Below are 17,920 nucleotides of genomic sequence, written 5' to 3'. Positions count from 1 at the left end.
TAATCCCCTCCCAAGTGGATGCGTATCTGTTAGGATGTAGAGCGGACAGGACACATACACTACTAAATTCAGTGGTGCTGCACAAGACTGATATATGTTGCTTTTTCAGGCTTAAGGTTTATACACATTCATGTTTTGGTCAGACGTTTGTTGTTAATATCAGTTTTCCATTGATTCAGTCTCAGGAAAAACTCACTTCAGCTTGTTCTAAAGAAATGTGTATTTTACAGATAACCAGAGCAGGAACGCTGCGGTACAACAGGGCTGAGTGTAGCACTGAAGCAGCTCAGCAATTTTTACTAAAACTCCTCTGTGCTGTATAAACACAGAATATTCTCCAGAAAAACTTCCATTTGAGCCTTCTTCTTTCAGTCACCCTTTCAGTTTACGAGAAATACATAGACATTTATGACAAGAAAAGGAGTCTGCCCAATGCTTTGGCGGCCAACTTGTCTCTGTTACAGCCTTTCTGCTGATATCTATCCTATGTCAGTAAGTCACAGGAAAGTCTGCTGAAACTGGAATATGGAATTTTCAGAAATATTTTAGCTATTAGTTTTAGGGTGTTTTTTTTTTTACAATTGAAAGTGTGATTTCTTCGATAGGTTATATTTAAAAAGGCAGACAAAATCATCAAATGGAAACTCTAGACACTACTTGGTCTACACCGATATGCCATTGCACTTAGAAACACTGTAACATTCTATTTCCAGTTTACAAAAGTAAAATTTCAATTTAAAATTATAATTTAAAAAAAAATCAGCTGGAAATAATAAAAATTAACCCCCCCTCTCCCTTAAGAATATTTTCTACAAGCAACAAATCTGGGCAGGAATGATTTTGCTTAAAAGCAGAACAAACAAACAAAAGAGCAAAAAACTTGCCTACTTCAATCTTTTTTGCAGTTAACTGGGCTGCAATACAGATATTGTTTTCTATGGGTGGGAGGAGATTATAATGCTGAGGTATCTCTATTTGTGGAATTTTCTCCTGGCTTCACTCAGAGCCAAGTGCAGGCCCAGCAGACAGAATTACGTAGCGTACCTCTCACAGAAAGGTTTTTTGTCTCATTCAAGTAAAAATGAAGTATTGCCAATGCGGGCAAATTGGAGCATGTGGGACAGCACAAAAGGTCAAACGAGAGAGCTTCAGCTGCTCATCCTACAGCTAATGACAGATCAATACCTACCCAATATCGTCTCCTGCTACTCACTGAATCAGAGGGAGCACAGTGGATATCGAGTCAGGGTTATAAAAAGAAAGGCTGGTGCTGCTCTGCATCAGACATAGAAGGCAAAGAGCCCCTTTGCTCAGACACCAGTCACCAGGCGTTTGTCAGGCTGGGGCTCTGATCTCATAGATTTGAGCACTGGAAGTGGCTCCTGTGCCCTGAGGGGACAGTTTGCAGGGCTGCGGCCACACTACAGACTGTATTTGCTTCCCTTTCCCTCTGCAGGGCGCTTTTAAAATTATACACCCCGCCTCACCATCGGAGCAAAAAGATTTATTGTTTCGGCTTCATTTTGCTTGTCACATCAATGATTTAGCAGGTTGGCTTTCATCGCAATTCTCTGTCTACAATGATATGATCAAAACAGAATGAAAAATTAGATGAAATTCAGTTTCTAGTCCCCTGCCACTGAGAAATATCAGATGAGAAAATGGTTGACTAATTAGTTATTTGTGTGGAGAAACAATAGGAGTAAAACCCTTGGTAAACATGAAGAAAGTAGCGGCAGAGTCATCGCAACTAGAATAATAAAAAACCCCAAACGTAAAACCTACAGCAATTAATCAAATGAAAATACTAAAATTGTAATAATGAGGCAGTTAAATAAAATGTTATGAAAAGGAAAATATTTTCTGTTATTATTGTACAGTCTTTCAAACATTTCTCTATACCAAGACCTAATTTTCAGGTTTTTTTTTTCCTTCAGGGCAAAAAATCCTAGAAGCCGAAGTGCAACAACAAAAAAATCCACAAACTCATTTATGTATTTTTTAATCAGAAGTGATTAGGGCTATGGTTAAATGAACCCAGAGGCTATAACTATCTGAATTATTCCTAAAGCTAGGGAATAATACACCATATCTGGGACTAACACACTAGTATAATCAGGTTGTTACTGTTAGAATAATTGTCGACACATGCAAATCAGTAAAAGTTTTTTTCATTGTAGCAATTGTGCCTCAAAAGCTAATCAACGTGAGATGAGCTGGAGGTTCTTTTATAAACTACCTAGAGAAGGTTTTGGCAGTCAAGCTCTATCAAGTTTCTGCACATGCCAGTTCTTTGCAACTGCGCTTCCAGCAAAAGTGGCTTCTCCCACTGCAAATCCATTTGCTGCTTTCCTTTCAAGCAGGGGTCCCGGTAGCTCTTGAAAAGATAGGAAGTTTTTTATAAAAGCCCAGCAGATTCACTACTAAAATGTCACTATTGAACACAGCCACGAAATGGCACATTTCTACAGATTCAGCACGAGTTATTTTTTTCTAAGGGATGGGCAGAAAAGAGGTGAGAAGTGGCTCACTACTGCGAAGCATTAGTCTGTCTGGATCAATACGACTCCTGTCGGACTGTGGATCCTACTGCCAGCAACTGGCTGGTCCCAGCAAGGGATTACTTCTGCCAGCTGCCATAAAACCTCAGTTTTGCCCTGGCTAATCCTAAGATCACAAAGAAAACACCCTCGCCTCCCCCAACGACAGGACAGGGTAGCCAGGAGTCGGCTCCAGCGCAGGATTGCAACCTGAGCCGGTGTGATATAAACACAGTCATGAGATCCAGTCCTGGCCCCTATTAACATCAATTAACTTTGGGACTCGTCTCATAAAGAAGGAAGGGAATTAATGTTTCTGCAAATTAATTTCCAAAAGGAAAGTGTAACGAATTGGTGAATATGGTGAATAATCATTTTAGCACAGTTTATGTCCCGTGCCAATCTAAGCCCTTCGCGATACTGACGCCTCTCGCAGCAGAGGTTGGTGAGCAGCCATCCCCTGGGCGCCGCTGCAGCGCCTCCTTTCGCACTCACTTGCCTCTTTGGTTTCCCTCACGTTGCCTTTTTCTCATCAGGACTTTTCAAAGAATTACCGTCCAGTATAAATCTAGAAGACATTGGGATTAGGTTATGCCAAAGATGGGGAATAACTCCTTGTCACCCTAAAAATAATTAAAAATAAAGTCTAGAACTATCATAGGCCATTCTCCCTACTGCCAGTGGAGCAAGCAATACCAAGGAGGACAATTTTGGAACTGGTTCCTGCAGATTTAGCAGAGTGACTTCCTTCGATACTAAACATGTGCAATTTTTCCCATTGATTACAGATGTTCATTGGGAAGTGACGAACGTTCACAGATTACACAACTGGAAAGAATGGTGTCTAACTCTGAACATACGCATGTGGGATCTCTGGGACCACAGCTTCTGGCTATTCTCAAGGCATTCAGAACTATTAATAGTGTGACTTTCCTCTGCCTTACCCCTTACTACGTGTAGTAATTTTTACCTTTTCAGCGCTAGAGAAAATGCTAGGAAAGAGTGCTGAAACTATGAATTTCATGTGAATTTAAACCGAAACGCTCCCTTGATTTATGTGGGGGAACCTACACGGGAATTTGAAAGAGGAAAAAATGTGAGGTATTTTTGTCATGCTCATTAGTAAAGAAAACAATTACCTGACAATAATTTAATCTTCTCTAGCAGAAGATTAAATTATAATCCTCAAGGTGAAAGATGACACTTTTTTCAGTGTTTTTCTTTTTTATGCACCGCAACTTTTACTAGAGAAAAATGTGCCCAGTATTTATGAACTATAGCTTCGTTTTGTATGTGTTTTTTTTTTTTTTAGTTTTTTTTTTCCTTTTTTTAATTATTTTTTAATTAGTACCTGGAAAAAATAAGGGAAGGGGGACAGGGAACAACAGAAGTCAGGAAGTAGGTGTTGGCCAAAACAGTGCAATTCCAAATAAAGGAATCTTATGAACTCTTAGCAGAGTTGAAAGAGACTGTAAACATTGCTGAGTGGGCAGTTACTTAAAAGTTAATGAGACCTTGAAAATGTAGTAGCTCAGTGAAATCTATTCTAGCATAGAAATCTGGATCATAGCCACAAAAAGCAAAAATATTAACAAGATAGATGTTTTGTTAGAAAATAAGTTCCAGACTCGCAAACCTCAACCTTGAAATCACCAGACAACGTTAGTTAAAGTTGTAAAAGAGATGCCTCGAAGGAAATGTCTGCTCAGTCTGTCAAGTCAGGGTCAGAAAAGATAAAGCAAAAGATTCCAAGCGATGAACAACAAGAGGCTGAGTCTCTGTCTTGGCTAAAGTGGGAAATACTCATCCCTTAAACAGGAAGTATCTACTATGAAGAACACGTAACAACAGTAAAAGACAGACCCAGTGATTCACAGAAAAGATACCACATCAATCATGTGGCAATTTTCTTATTCCTAAGAAACTCTGTGAAACAAAAATTTCATTATAAAGGCAAAATACTTCAAACAAAGTTACTTGAGACCTGGGTCCTAGTTCCATGAGATTTTTCTTCAAGAAAAAAATAAATAAATTAGGACTCCCCCGGCTATTATCAGGTATTTCAGCCAAAAAATTTACATAAAAGTATATTTGCTGTGATGAACCAGCATAAATATATTCACTAGCTTTTTCTTAGCTTAGCAACAAAGGAAAAAGAAAAAAAGGGCCAGCATAAGAAAGGAAAAAATTTAACACACAATAAATTGACCGTGCAATAAGTAGCAATTCAGAAAGAAAATCTGTGAAGAAGCTGATACTGCCAGAAAAGTAATCGAAGTAGTTTCCTGTGCTGACAGAGCTGGGGCATTCCTGAGTTGGCTAAACTTGCACAGGACTTATTTCTAAGATTCAGCTATTTTTAAGGCGAGTGCCGTAACAGCAGACATGATAGGAGAGCAATAATGTTCTGCTGACTTAGAAAAGCCTCAGAGTTTCTTGGCAGGTTGCAGTTGGGGGACTGGCAGGAAAAACAGCCCCATTTGTGCTTGTTCCCTCTCCTTTGCCTACCAAGCACCCAACACTGTCCCCCCAGCTCTGTTTAAACTGCATGTATGTGACAGCTAGTATTGAATATGCAGCTGGTGCAGGTTTCCCTCTCCAGAAACGCATTTTGGCGCAATATTGGTTGCTAGTCCTATGATTACAAGAGTGTGTTTTCACGTATTTGACAGGCATAATCTTGAGTGGCAAAGATCCACGTCGGAATCCAGATTTCACCAAAGTAAAAGGAAAACACTGATCCTGGGAGTTGAGCTGAACCTGATCCAGGCAAAAAATCTGTCTCGAATCCTGTTTTTTTTTCTTGCATTAGAGCACTGCCTGAGCAGCAGTCTTTGCTGAATGTGGAGCTGATCCCCAGAAGTATATTTCATGTTACCGGTTCACAATAACAACTGAATTAATAACTGACATCTCTTAGAGAGGATTTGTTCAACAGGGAGAACGGTCTGCAGCATCACCCTCAGCCCCTCCTCTCCTCCTACAGAGCCAGGCGCTGCTACTGCTGCCACAGCCTGCAGGCTCCCGTCGACCCGCTCATCCCCAAGGCCACCCCGCTACACAGATTCCAGTGTACACATTGACACGCTTCCCGATATGGTTGTGTTTCTGCACCTCTGGGATGGGTGCCTCTGGGTAGAGCTTTATCAGCAAGGCCGGATGGTTTCACTAACCCCTCTCCTGTACCCAGGACTCCAGCTCTAAACCAACAAAATGCCACTGCGTCTCTCCCCTGCCCACCACCAGATCCCCCAAGCAGGGAGCTCGACAGAAGCAACAGCATTGTGCTGGAAATCCAAGTTCTTGCTGGTACATGGCACTGGGAGGAGAAGATGGGGAATAAAAGGCTTATCCTGGCTCGAGCCCTTCATGTGGACTTCCTAAATGCTACCTCTACGGAGGAGATATGGGGATTTCCAAACCCAGTCAAAATATTTTAGAATGAAACAGAATCAAATCAGAATGATTTTGGTCACAGTAGGGTGCCAACCAACGAGTGAGTTAGGAGTTGGTTAACTCCTTGTTTCCTATATAACCTACTAAGCATCTACTATGAAGGTTGACTTCTCTAAAGGTCAGTGCAAAAGCAAGAAATAAGGATGTGGGTTTTTTTAAGGAAAAGATTAAGATTTTTAGTAGCCTACGTTTTCCTATATTTCCTCTAAATTCCTAGTGTTTCTTCATGAAAAATATTTTATACACACACAAGCGCATGCAAATAAATCTGTCCATGAAGGATTTCTCAAGGAAATTCTATGAATTATTCACACAGATGTGAGAATTACTCTGTGTTGGCATTACTTTTGGAAAATTATAGAAGCACTTTATGTAAAAACTTGTGCTAAATTGATGTCCTAGTAAAAAACATATTCTTACCATTGGTCAGCATCAGATCATGTTTTCAGTTGCATATTACAATACATGAACATGATAACATTAATTTCATGCCAATGTCTTTGTGAAAAACATACACAAGGCTGTCTAATGTTTGATTAATGGTCTGACTTTATCCCAAAGAATTGGAAATTCTCATAGGGTTTTATAAATCAGTGAATAGCTGACAAATTAATAACTTTGTTTCCATAGAAATAGAACTCAACTAATTCCATAAAATATGTCACTCTGCTATTATTATTGTAGCAATTAAGATGTTTTTCCTTTTAGTTCTTTAGTTTAGCTTTGTTTAAAAATAACCGTCTTGATTCTTTTGTACAGTTATGTAGCCCAGAGGAATTAATACCCACCGAGTAAAAATACTTTCCAACCTTGCAGCGTTCAATAACAAAGAAGGAAAGGGTAGGTGAGAAATTCAGTAGCATGTGTGATAATGTAAGTACATAAAATTCAAGGAAAATTCACACTACTGTCCAATCCAATAATATGAAGAGAAAGGTACATTTATTCCTGAGTAATAATAATACAAATTTTTCTTTTTTTTCCAGCTGACTTTGAATACACTATGCACTTCATGGGTGCAGTTCTTAGAGAAGAAACTTAATTAGTTCTCTTTCTTTCTTTTTGTCAGGTAATCTCCTATCTGAGGTTTATTTGACTGAGTACACTGAACTATAGAAAAAACACGCAACCACTTTCTGTCCTAAATGTTGGAGCAACGTGTGAAATCATGTCACATCTTTTCCTTTATTTTAGCCCAGTTTCTTTTGTTTGCCTAACTCGCTATCTTCAATGACCATGGCAAATGACAAGGGAAGCGTGATTTAGCTTTTCTAATCTCTATGAATCAGATTCTCAGGCATTCAAGCTGTCCAAACACACTTTAAAATCCATGGACTACCCTCCTAGCTGTCTGGCCCTTATCACTTTTCAAGATTGTGTATAACCATGTCTTAGTTGTTTTATTTATAACGCCATCAAGTCTAGGTTGTTAAATTTGTTATAAGTTGCTGTGCTGAATTCCCCCCACTCTCCCTCTTTCTGTCTCTGCCTTCAAGGGATGTTAGGAAAATGAAATACTACTTTTCACTTGTTGAACAAGAACGTTAAAAGTCAGATTCCACATTCGGTTATGTTCACTCAGTGGGTATTCACTGTAACGTCCCTTGTCTAACTGACATTACTGCAAAATAAATTTGGTCCTTTACATGTAAATATTAATAGAGAATACTGACAAATTAAATTCTGCTAGATATTCTGAAAAGCATGTCACAAGGTATAGCGGGATTGAGAAAATGGCCCTTTTATGTATATTTCAACATATAACACACGACCTATGAGAAAACCCTTTGTCTTGCAAAGAAACAGAAAAGTAAAGGACATTCTTTACAAAGAAAATTATCCTTTATTTGCTAAAATAAAGCGTTTGTGCGGCATGCTTCTCAGTAATAATCCTTTGGAGGTTAGAAAACATCTTTTTTGTTAGGGTAAGTATCTTGGGTACACCTGAATGCTTGCTCAGATATACTGCCTACAAGAAATCTACTCTATACAGCACAATTTTTATGTCATGTTCATCATCATAATAGCCAAGCCCCTTTCAGATATGCATTAAGCAACATGACAAATGCGTGTCATTTAGGAAATCTGCTGGCCAATGATGGAAATCCTAAAGAAGTCAGAGGAAAAAAGCTCCACATATGTATTCATTTATGGTACAGAAAGAGCTTTTGTTAGAGGTTAGGGGATTAAGTACTGAAAAGACAGGAAATGGAAGAATTACAGTTGTTTGTTTAACCTTAATTTGCCACACTGACAGCTGCTGATAAACTTTCTATCTAGGCCTTGCTTGGCTGCAGTGTGGTACCAATGAGCCAAATACTTTACCAACAGTCTTGCACTATTTGGTCTTACGTAGCTTTATTTTCTGCTTGATATCTATTGCATTCAGCGCACACAGTATATAGGGCTCTGCAAGTCGAAGGTATTTAATCCTCTCCTAAGCTTCTTATTAACTATTATGTCTTACTCTATGCTATTTAACCCTGGATTGTATGCCCAAGAGTTAAACTTCTCATGCACTTTTCCCTTGTCATTAGGGATCCCAATGTTTCGCCAGCTGCCTTCAATGCATGTCCATACTATCACTGTGGGATGAATTTTAACGTTTCAGTTTGACAGACAAAAAATGGAGGCCTCAAGACCTTTGAAACTAAAAGTGTCTGCTTTTTTTTTCCTGAAATGACAGAAGCTGAAATGAAAAAACTCACCTAACTGCACAAAGAAGAACTCGTTCAAAGGGTTACAGTTATGCAATGATTAAAGCTATCATGGGCTTTTTCTTTTTTCCTTGTACTTAAAAACCTAACCTCTGCAATAGTTTCCATGAGTCAAACTAACAACAGAATTGACACGGAGATATGGAAAACTGAGACAGTGTTGTTTTCTTTCTCAATTAAAATGTGTTTTAAACACTAGTAAACTTAGAAGCTACCAGGGCCAGAAGCAACTTTTGAGTGCTCCATTTTGAAGCTGCAAACCTCGTGCCCAGCTAATACAAAAACGTCTTGTTTTAGCCCTGAAGCACAATCAGATAAACTCTGTGGCTGCATTTCTTTTTTTATGTATAAAATGCTACCAATGACCCGGGGCTCAATCTCCAGAGAGGCTGGGCCTTAGGCAGGCAGAATCCTATTGGAAATTACCCATTTGAAAAGGAAAAGAGGAAATATTATTCTGACAGACCCATTACAAAAGGTAAATGTGCAAAAATTCTTCTGGGTTTGGAATATTCAATGAAATCCGGGTGAGACAGGTTAGTATTTCCAAGGCAATGCCATGCTAAGTACTACCCAATGGAGCTGCCCCAAGGGAGCACGTGGATAATAATTACCTAGCTATATGTAGAGTAGGCACACATGTCTCTGTAGGCATATTTACCTAGAGCATAATGGTCAGAAAATTAGGAAGAAGTCAGTCCTTAGCAATTCACATTTGAACCAAGAATGAATCAGCGGGCTTACTGCTGCTTAACAAAGTGCATAATTCCACTCTTACTCAGAAACTACTTTACAGAAATTGGCATCCTTATTACTAAGTTAATAGAAAAAATCCAATTGAACTCTCCAAGACTTTTTTCCTATTACAGTAACATTGCAGAGCTCCATTTAGTAAAAATGAGTGCTCAAACCTTCTGACAATCTCCTCACTGAACTATTCTACTCCAAGAATAACCGTCTGTGAGTCTGAAAGAAGATGAGGTTCTTTATGCCTTGAAATGCGCAGACTAGGGATGTCTTGTGGTTAAGCAGTGGCTGTAAACATACAGCAGAAGTTCTGTATATTTGGTAAAGCTTCTGCTCCGAGATGAAACCCTACACCCAGATTCAGTGGGAATTTTGCTACTGATTCTTGTGCCCATGGTGTACTCTGTCCTTATTCAGGAGATGGCAAATTAATGAAATACAGCCATAACATCGGCACCCCATATCTTCACAGCAGGGCAAAAAGCTGTGAAGGAATTACAGGGTTTCCTTTGTCCAGTCAGGACATAAATTGCAGACACCACCTGCTTTAAAGACAGAAGTGCTGAACACCACAAGAACAAAAATGGTTTCATTATATACTTCCACTTGATCGCAGGATTCCGGCCTAGATGTGTTACCAGTCTTCCTGGAAAACTTTTGAGTGCTTGGTTTTCCAGCTTTTGCCCTTGTAAAAAATAACACTGGTCACTGGAGCTACAATCTTACAGAATGTCAATCCAAATAAATTTCTGTCAAAGCACCACTGAAAGTTGTAACATGTGCGATCTAACTTGACTGAAAGGGACTCAAGAATTCAATGGCTTAAAAAAATTAACAGAAATTCATACTATCCCCTTCCCTGTCAACTTGGCTCTTTACACAGCGTCCCCAAACTTGATAGCCAACTTATTATCATCAAGATATTCTTTACTTCTTCCAGAGGCAAAATCCTGCCTTTTCTGAAACTAGGAGAGAACGGTAATGACAAAGTGAGTTATTGTCAAGATGTGACTTCCACTGCAAGCATAACTTGTGACTGATATATCCTATTGTTATATTTCTCAAGAAGATCTGCAATATTGTTTAGTCAGTGACATGAAAAATGTGCCCTATAATTTCACAGTTCACAGCTATTCATTCTGAGTGCTGACATGGTTGAAATCATAACGTGGCATAATATTGTTATGCCGGATAAAGACAGAGGGTCTAATTAAACTCCCCTTAAATGTTACATTCATCCTAATTAATCAAGAATTTGGGATTCTTAAGGTAATATCAAGGGAAGTAAAAATTGGTTTCTATGGCTCATTTGATTACATAGAAACACAGATTCTCAATTCTATCATCTATAGCTTTAATATCAATATATTAACTATGATTTATGCCAACAGAGTAGAGCAGATGGAAAATTTGAAGAATACGATCTTCTGACAAGTATTATCAGAAGTGATAAAGTCTGGCTTCAGGTAGCTGGGTTCCCTGCAAAACTATGAATCACTGGATTTGAGAATTCCTGGGACCCCTGTTTTAGATAGTCTTTAATAATTTAATTCAGACACTTCTGCTACCTTCAGGTTACTTCAGGTACTAATCAACAAGAGAGGGATTAATCTTTTTATTTTCTCAGGAAAGGGACACTATTCTTCAGGAGAACTGCCTCATTCAGTCTGGGTGAAAATTTGCTCTGGAAAAAATAGGTGCTGTAGCAACCTGTTTATGTACGTTAATCTTTCCCCCAAACCTTGGCAACTGCTAGGAAAAACCAAGCAGTAAGACAAGACGTTTAGCACGTCTTAGATAAGACAAAGCAAGTGTGGGATTTCCCCCACCTCCCCACAAGGCAAAAGCTGGCGTACCAAAGCTTAACACCAACTGGTTAGATGGGATTGTCCTTAAGCACAAAAAATTAAGTTATACAAAAGCAGACAATGTTGGCCTACCATCTGCCCCAACACAGAGACAGAGAATATCAGTAAGAAGAGGGCACAAAGAAACAACGGGGGAGATTTAGAGGTTTCACCATTAGGAGAAACACTAGAAGCAACTGAGAGATCAAGGACTCCTGGGGACTCTCCAAGGTGGTAAAAGGGAGGTGTTGACAAGTTGGCTGTAAATTAAGCCAGCCTGGGAACGCCCATGACTAATAAAGGGACCGAATAACAGACTTCGGGACTCAGACTATCAACAGCTGTTCACTACTCTGAGGAAAAGAAGGTCCTGTAATAGTTTAGCTCCGATATTGAAGCTGGCAGAGTTGAAAGCAGCATTCCTGAATGGTCAGCATCAGATACTGCCCACAGCTTTTCTAGGACGTGTTTTCCAGGTTTGGCAGATGTTTTAATTATCCCAGCGCTGGGATTTTACTCCAGTCATTTATTCTTTTCAGTCCCATCTCAGTCGTTCCCACCAGAAACTTTTTTTTTTAACAGCTGCTTCCTCCACATTAATTCAGACTCAGTGCTGGCCAGCTACAAATCATTTTCTCAACAGGAAAAATGGGGCCTGATTTTACTCTGAAGCCATTATCACCCTTCCAGAGTTACATCAGTGCGGTCATGGGTATGAGAGGAGAATAAAGAAGGTGCAGTACCACTCCAGAAACAATTTCGCTTCTTTCCCATCTTGCTGTAGGCCTAATGAGTTTGCTACATGGGGAAAGAGGGGGTTGTTTATGTTGTTCAGTAAACAAAAGGTGGAAGTCACTTTCGTCAAACATCAAAAAAAGACGATGCATTTTTTCATTCATTTTTCCCTTCAGATATTAAAATTATGATAATAACATATTTATATCACAGTGATTACATACACAGATAGTATTAATACATTTAAGAAACACTTTCAGTAGAACAACTGTTCTGTAGAATACTGTTGGGCTAACGGCTCACTAGTGAGTACCTCCAATTATAGGTGGTAGCTGTGTAGCATGAGGGAATTGGCCAAGTTTTTTCTTTCCGAAGTGATTAAAGCTCTCCCTTTCTGGTATTGCTTGCTGGATGCCCCAATACACGCACTTCTCTCGAGTTAGTGTTTCTGTGTTTCAAAATTTTGCAGGAAAGACAGAAGAGGAAAAACTTTTTGCTTCGAGCAGATTCCCTCTCTACCTGGCTTTCCTTCTAACTTAAAAAAGAGAAAGGAAAAGAAAAACAATGTGCACTGTCCAATATACAGCAGCTTCAGATCTAGAGATGTGCTACAAATTCCCAATGGCCGGGTTCAGGCAGGCCATAAATAAAACTGCAGAGCCAACTTGAGATGCTCTTGGGTGTAACTTACAGTGAAAAACTCTGGCGCTGCATGCTGAGAGCACGGCTCAGCCATTCATTTATAACAATAGCGCTATTCTTCTGTCTGCACAAGGAAAACAAATCTCCTGTTGTTAGGAATCAAAGACAAGTCCTTCAGATTCTAGGAGACATATTTAACAATGACTAAGTGTGTTACTTCATAAGCATTCATTCTTTAAGACTTTCTATCCCTCTCATTATATAGTACTTCTGTAAGTGACTAGTGTATCCCAAAAAGCCAGTTTATTGACCTCCACCTGCAACAAAAGGGCTTTAAAAAGGGTTGATGTGCAACAAAGTATGCAAAATTGATCCCTTAAGTGTTTGTGAGGAAGGTGATTTGGAGCCTCATCCTTGTTCAGAGGGGGCTCAGGATGTCTGAAAAAATCCTGGCAAGAGACATAAAAAAGGTCTTTTGAATTGTCTTTGCAATTCATGGCTTATACATTCACTGCATGTAAGGGTGGCGATTGGCAGCAAAGGGAGAAGTAACAGAAGTAAACTTGCTTTTTCCAGAGAATTCTTAGTTTTCTCAAGTATTTGAGATTTGGAAGAAACTCACTGAACTGTAAATCCCACTTCAGTGTAGTTTCAGCACTATTTTACAGGATTTTAGGCAATCTTTTTTTTTTTTTTTGACAAAGACTATGCAGATCATGGTTGCCACCAATAAGAGTTTGAAACATTTCCACTGACTTCTACCAACTCCATAAGCACTGACCCCAAAATTATGACGACATAATCCAAAGCGAAGTGTGGCCCAGTAATAAACCTTTCCATTCCCAAAGAAAATGACCAGTCCCTTCTCCCGTGGCTTTCGGTGCAATGACAAATACAGACAGATGATTACTTTTAATAGAGTGTCTGTTAGGTTCAGCCTTATCATCCCCATGGTCTGATGTTCAAGGATGAAGCCTCATTAACACATACGCTTAGTTTGCGGTGCAGAAAAATGCTCTTTATGTTAAAGAGAAACAGAGTTTATCCACCTTTCAGACAGACCAGTAGCTGTTATTTGGAAACAATGACATAACAAACATGACTCTGCTCCCATTTCCAGACTGGCAGAGCTATCAAACACACAGCCGGTACAACGGCAGTGCTATAACAGCCGAACCTCCAGGTTAGCAGGCAGCTGGATCCATCACAGGCTATTCCAATCTGAAATGATTCATCTCAAACAAATGGAGATTTACTGGTCTCATATTTGTGTAATTCCACAAAATTAATGATACTGTGGTATAAGGAGACCAGAATCAAATAAAAGGATGTCAATTACCAAGGAAAAAATTGGCTTTCAAATTTCTACAATCGAGACTCCACCACTAAGACAGCGTACCAATGCTTCCAGCAGCCACTTATGCTATGTGGGCTCAGCTGGCTTCAGGTGCAGATAAAAAAATTACACACAGACACACACATACAAATATATATCTTATTTACATATATTGCTTTAGATATTTTTGGCAGTCTTTCATATTCCCAAACTCACTGCAGTTTGGGTTCCATTCCTAAATTCTCCAGCTTCAAATACTGCATCTTAATTCTACTTAATGAATTAGATATGCTTTAGAGCTATAATAAACTTTTCTTGTGAAGATATTTCTGAAGCACTGAGTCACATTGCTTATTGAGAATAAATACCTCAATAATATATTTATATAAATAATTTAAAATCCAAGAGGACGGTAGTAATAAAAATATACTGCCATGATAAACCATGAAACCAGAGAACAATGTTGCTTTAATTAAAAATTACAAATACACTGCTGTAAACAACTTATTTACACGTAGATAAAACTCTAATTCTTGAATATCCTGGATTTCTTGAATCCAAAAAAGCAAAAAATACTGAAACCAATCTCTTCACACAGACAAATATTGAGGACCGTAACTGTGTTTAATTAAGATCTACTGTTAATAATGAATTTCAGAGAGTGAGCTGCTTCTTTTAATTTCCCAAGGTAGAAAATGTTATTAAATTTGGCCTTTAACTTCTCATTGACATGTACACTTGAAACTTCTGATTAAAATTTCAGAGGTTGGGAAGAAGCACCCAAAATTAAACTCTTAAATCTGGCACAAAAATAACAATGATCCCTGATTAAGAAATCAAATTTCAGAAACTTCATTACTGTTCTATTAATAAATTGTTGGGTTATAATTAAAATGGGGCCTGCTGGACTTCTTTCATTTTTTAAATCTAAAAAAGTTGGAAACTGTAGAGGGAATTAAATACTTCAAAAAAATAGGTTAATGGATATAAGAAATGTGATCCAACTTGAACAGGTTCCTTTTCTTTCTGGGAGTGATCACAGCAGAACAAACATTGTTTTCCACCCAAAGGAAATCATAGATCTGGGTACAGATGTGAAAGTCAGTGTTAACCTACTATTAAACAGGGATAATTTAGAGATGAAACTTGATGCCTGGATTATTTAGCTGGTTAAAATGAGCGTGCGGTTCTTGTTTCCAGGATGATATTTCTACCTCTATCTTGATTTTCTTTGAAATGTTAACCTCAGTAGATCAGAGAAGAGCTGACATCATGAAAGTTCAGTGCTAATCACGTGCAGACAAACAGCTAGAGCCCAAGGTACCTGCTTTTGAGTCTTACAAATACTTGGAGTCATATTTTTTTCAGTGTAATACATTTTTGCCTGCTTGTTTGAGCTTTTAAATGAAATTCTTTCTCAGTCTGCAAAAACACTTCAAGCTGAAGAATAAGAAAGAAAATTGCTTCAAAAGTACAGCTGTCTTTAGGAATTTTTACAGTGAGCCACATTTTTCAAAGAGATAAGTAATTTCAATCTGATTCAGATATGCAACGTTCAAAGAATAAATTCTATCTAGATATGGACAATGGCACAAACGGTTTCCATACACTCTTCATGGTTCTTGAAATGTTATATATATGATGTAACTAAATTTCCTGATTACAAATATTCATCAGCCTTCATCAAATATTCTACAGGTTTTATATAGAAAAATAAGTAAAAATATCCCTGCAGTTAGACACACCTCATCTGTTCTAGGTTGAAAATAAAAAACGTAACATTACTAATTCTCTGTTTGTTCTTTTGTTTGTATCCATCTCCACTTCTGAACAGACACATACTTTGTTGAAGGTGATGTACATCGTTCACACAGCACACGCAATTCAAATCTGGTATTCATTGCTTCTTGCAGACACAAAACATTGCTTGCTCATGGTCATTGATATTTAGTGTAATATCTCGTTTAAAAGTCTGTATTGTGCCTGCTTGGCCTTTACTTTACCTGTATAATCATAGTAAGGACTCTGATGCTGTAATTTACCACAGCATAGTCTGAGAACTGTGTAGTTTGGTATGCCTTTATAGGTAGGTCCAGGACTCTAAACGCACACCTGTCTAGGAACTTATGAGAAAACAAAACAGACCCAAACTAGTGAGTAGCTTTGGCCTTTATACGTGCAATTTTGCACTATTCTTAATTGTAGATGCTGTTCTTATATACTACAGTCCTCATTTTTCACTGCTAGTAGCTATGTGTTTCAGTAATACCTGTCAATGTTAAAAGCATCTTTTAAAAATGCTATTTTATGCTTTCCTGTTATTTAGCAGAAGGACACATGGGCAGTCAAATTAGCCTTTCCTGAATCATTCCACCATTTCCCAGATTTCCATTACATTTACATTTTTTTTTCTAACTTAAATAGCCACTTCCTTTTACATAGCTTCCGTATATGATCATGCTTCATTCCCAACCTAATCTAGCTTATTTCTGCTCTTCTTTTCTGCGCATGCAGGGTAAGAAAAGAAAAATCTTACTTTCGGCTAAAGACCTTCCAGGTTTTGGCCATGCAGATATGGTAAAACTTCTGGGAAAATTCTGTTTAGATTATAAGGTAGTTATAGTCAAGATTTGAGAGTTCCTTTGCAGCCAGTTGTGAGAAGTGGTGGACTGCAAAAAAGTATGTTACTGAACTGGTGACACACAATACTTAAAACTAACTTGGTGTTTTCAGCGACTTATTGGTATGCCCTGTAATTTCATTGTCAACGCAGTTAGGAGAAATTCAGCAAAATCAGTAGGTCAAGGGGAAAAAAAATAATCAGATAATAGTTTCTGTATTGCTGTTTTTGGTTTTTTCTTGGCTTTTCTCTTTTAGCATCACAAAATCACCCGTTACATTAATTAATATGACTTTTCTTCTCTCCCATGAAAATACATGAAGTTATGGAGAACTTCAATAACTATGTTTCTTAAATTCAGTCCCAATCCGAAAGGGAACAAACAGCTTTTCCTTACACAGGCCAGGTTCTGAGTAATGCTGCTGAGGGTCAAATTGCTGTATTTGACAAGCAATAGGAATTCCATAGGTTTTCCATCGATAGACACAAATCTGTGTGACCACAGTGAATGAAATAAGGAATCTCTGGAGCAAAAACTAAAATTAATAATAAAAATGCATTCTGTAAATAAATACAGGGGAATGATCTAGGCTAAGAATAAACTAATATTTCAATAGCAGAACTCAAAGGCATTTTTGATAGAGAAAACCCGAAATATTTGTACTCCAATAACTAGGTGGTTTTGAGGTGATGCAGACACTTTTAATTATCTGCTTTGCCTTTTTCCTCCTTCCTTGGCGATGAGCACACTCACCTGCTTAAATTCACCTTCTCATCATTTGAATCCAAGGCTGTCAGCGCGGTCCTTTGCAAGGGAATGCTTACCAACATTTGTTACTGACAGAGAACATCTTCAAGATCAGAAGCTTTCTTTTTTTGTAGAACAGTACATATGACAAACCTTCTTTAAGGAGTGCACAATCACTGCTAAATATCACCCTGTGATAGTAGAGAAATCTACAGCTATGGTATAATGGTGCATATTGTTCAGGTAAAGCTTTTAAGTCATTCTCACAAAGATGTTTATGCCCGTTTATATACGTTGATATCTAGGGGAAATGAGACTCACAAGAAAGAACGAAAAATTAAACACAGATATAGATTTTAGTTTTAGTGCCTAACCTGCAATTCTCCAATGCTGAGAAAAGCTGCCTGGAAAGTCAATTTAGTATTAAAGAAAGTGGTTGATCTTTCATTTCTCAACAAATCTAAAACCCAAAGACCAGACCAGGTGGCTCAAAATATAAGATGATGGCACCACTTAGTATCCTAGGTTTGCT

The 17,920-nt window shown here is 38.3% G+C and overlaps 1 protein-coding gene across 2 annotated transcripts in view; it reads right to left on the bottom strand.

Annotated features, from left to right (window-relative positions):
- The window catches only part of CDH13 (cadherin 13), a gene marked incomplete at its 3' end in the record, with an annotated part of 498,288 nt that overhangs the window by 43,095 nt on the left and 437,273 nt on the right, over positions 1 to 17,920 (bottom strand). The gene's annotated exons all lie outside the window — the stretch shown is intronic.

This window comes from Vanellus vanellus, assembly GCF_965231255.1.
Source record: "Vanellus vanellus genome assembly, chromosome: 12".
Classification (NCBI taxonomy): domain Eukaryota; kingdom Metazoa; phylum Chordata; class Aves; order Charadriiformes; family Charadriidae; genus Vanellus; species Vanellus vanellus.
Note: the sequence above shows the minus strand (reverse complement) of the source record. Positions and strands in the feature narration are given on the sequence as shown.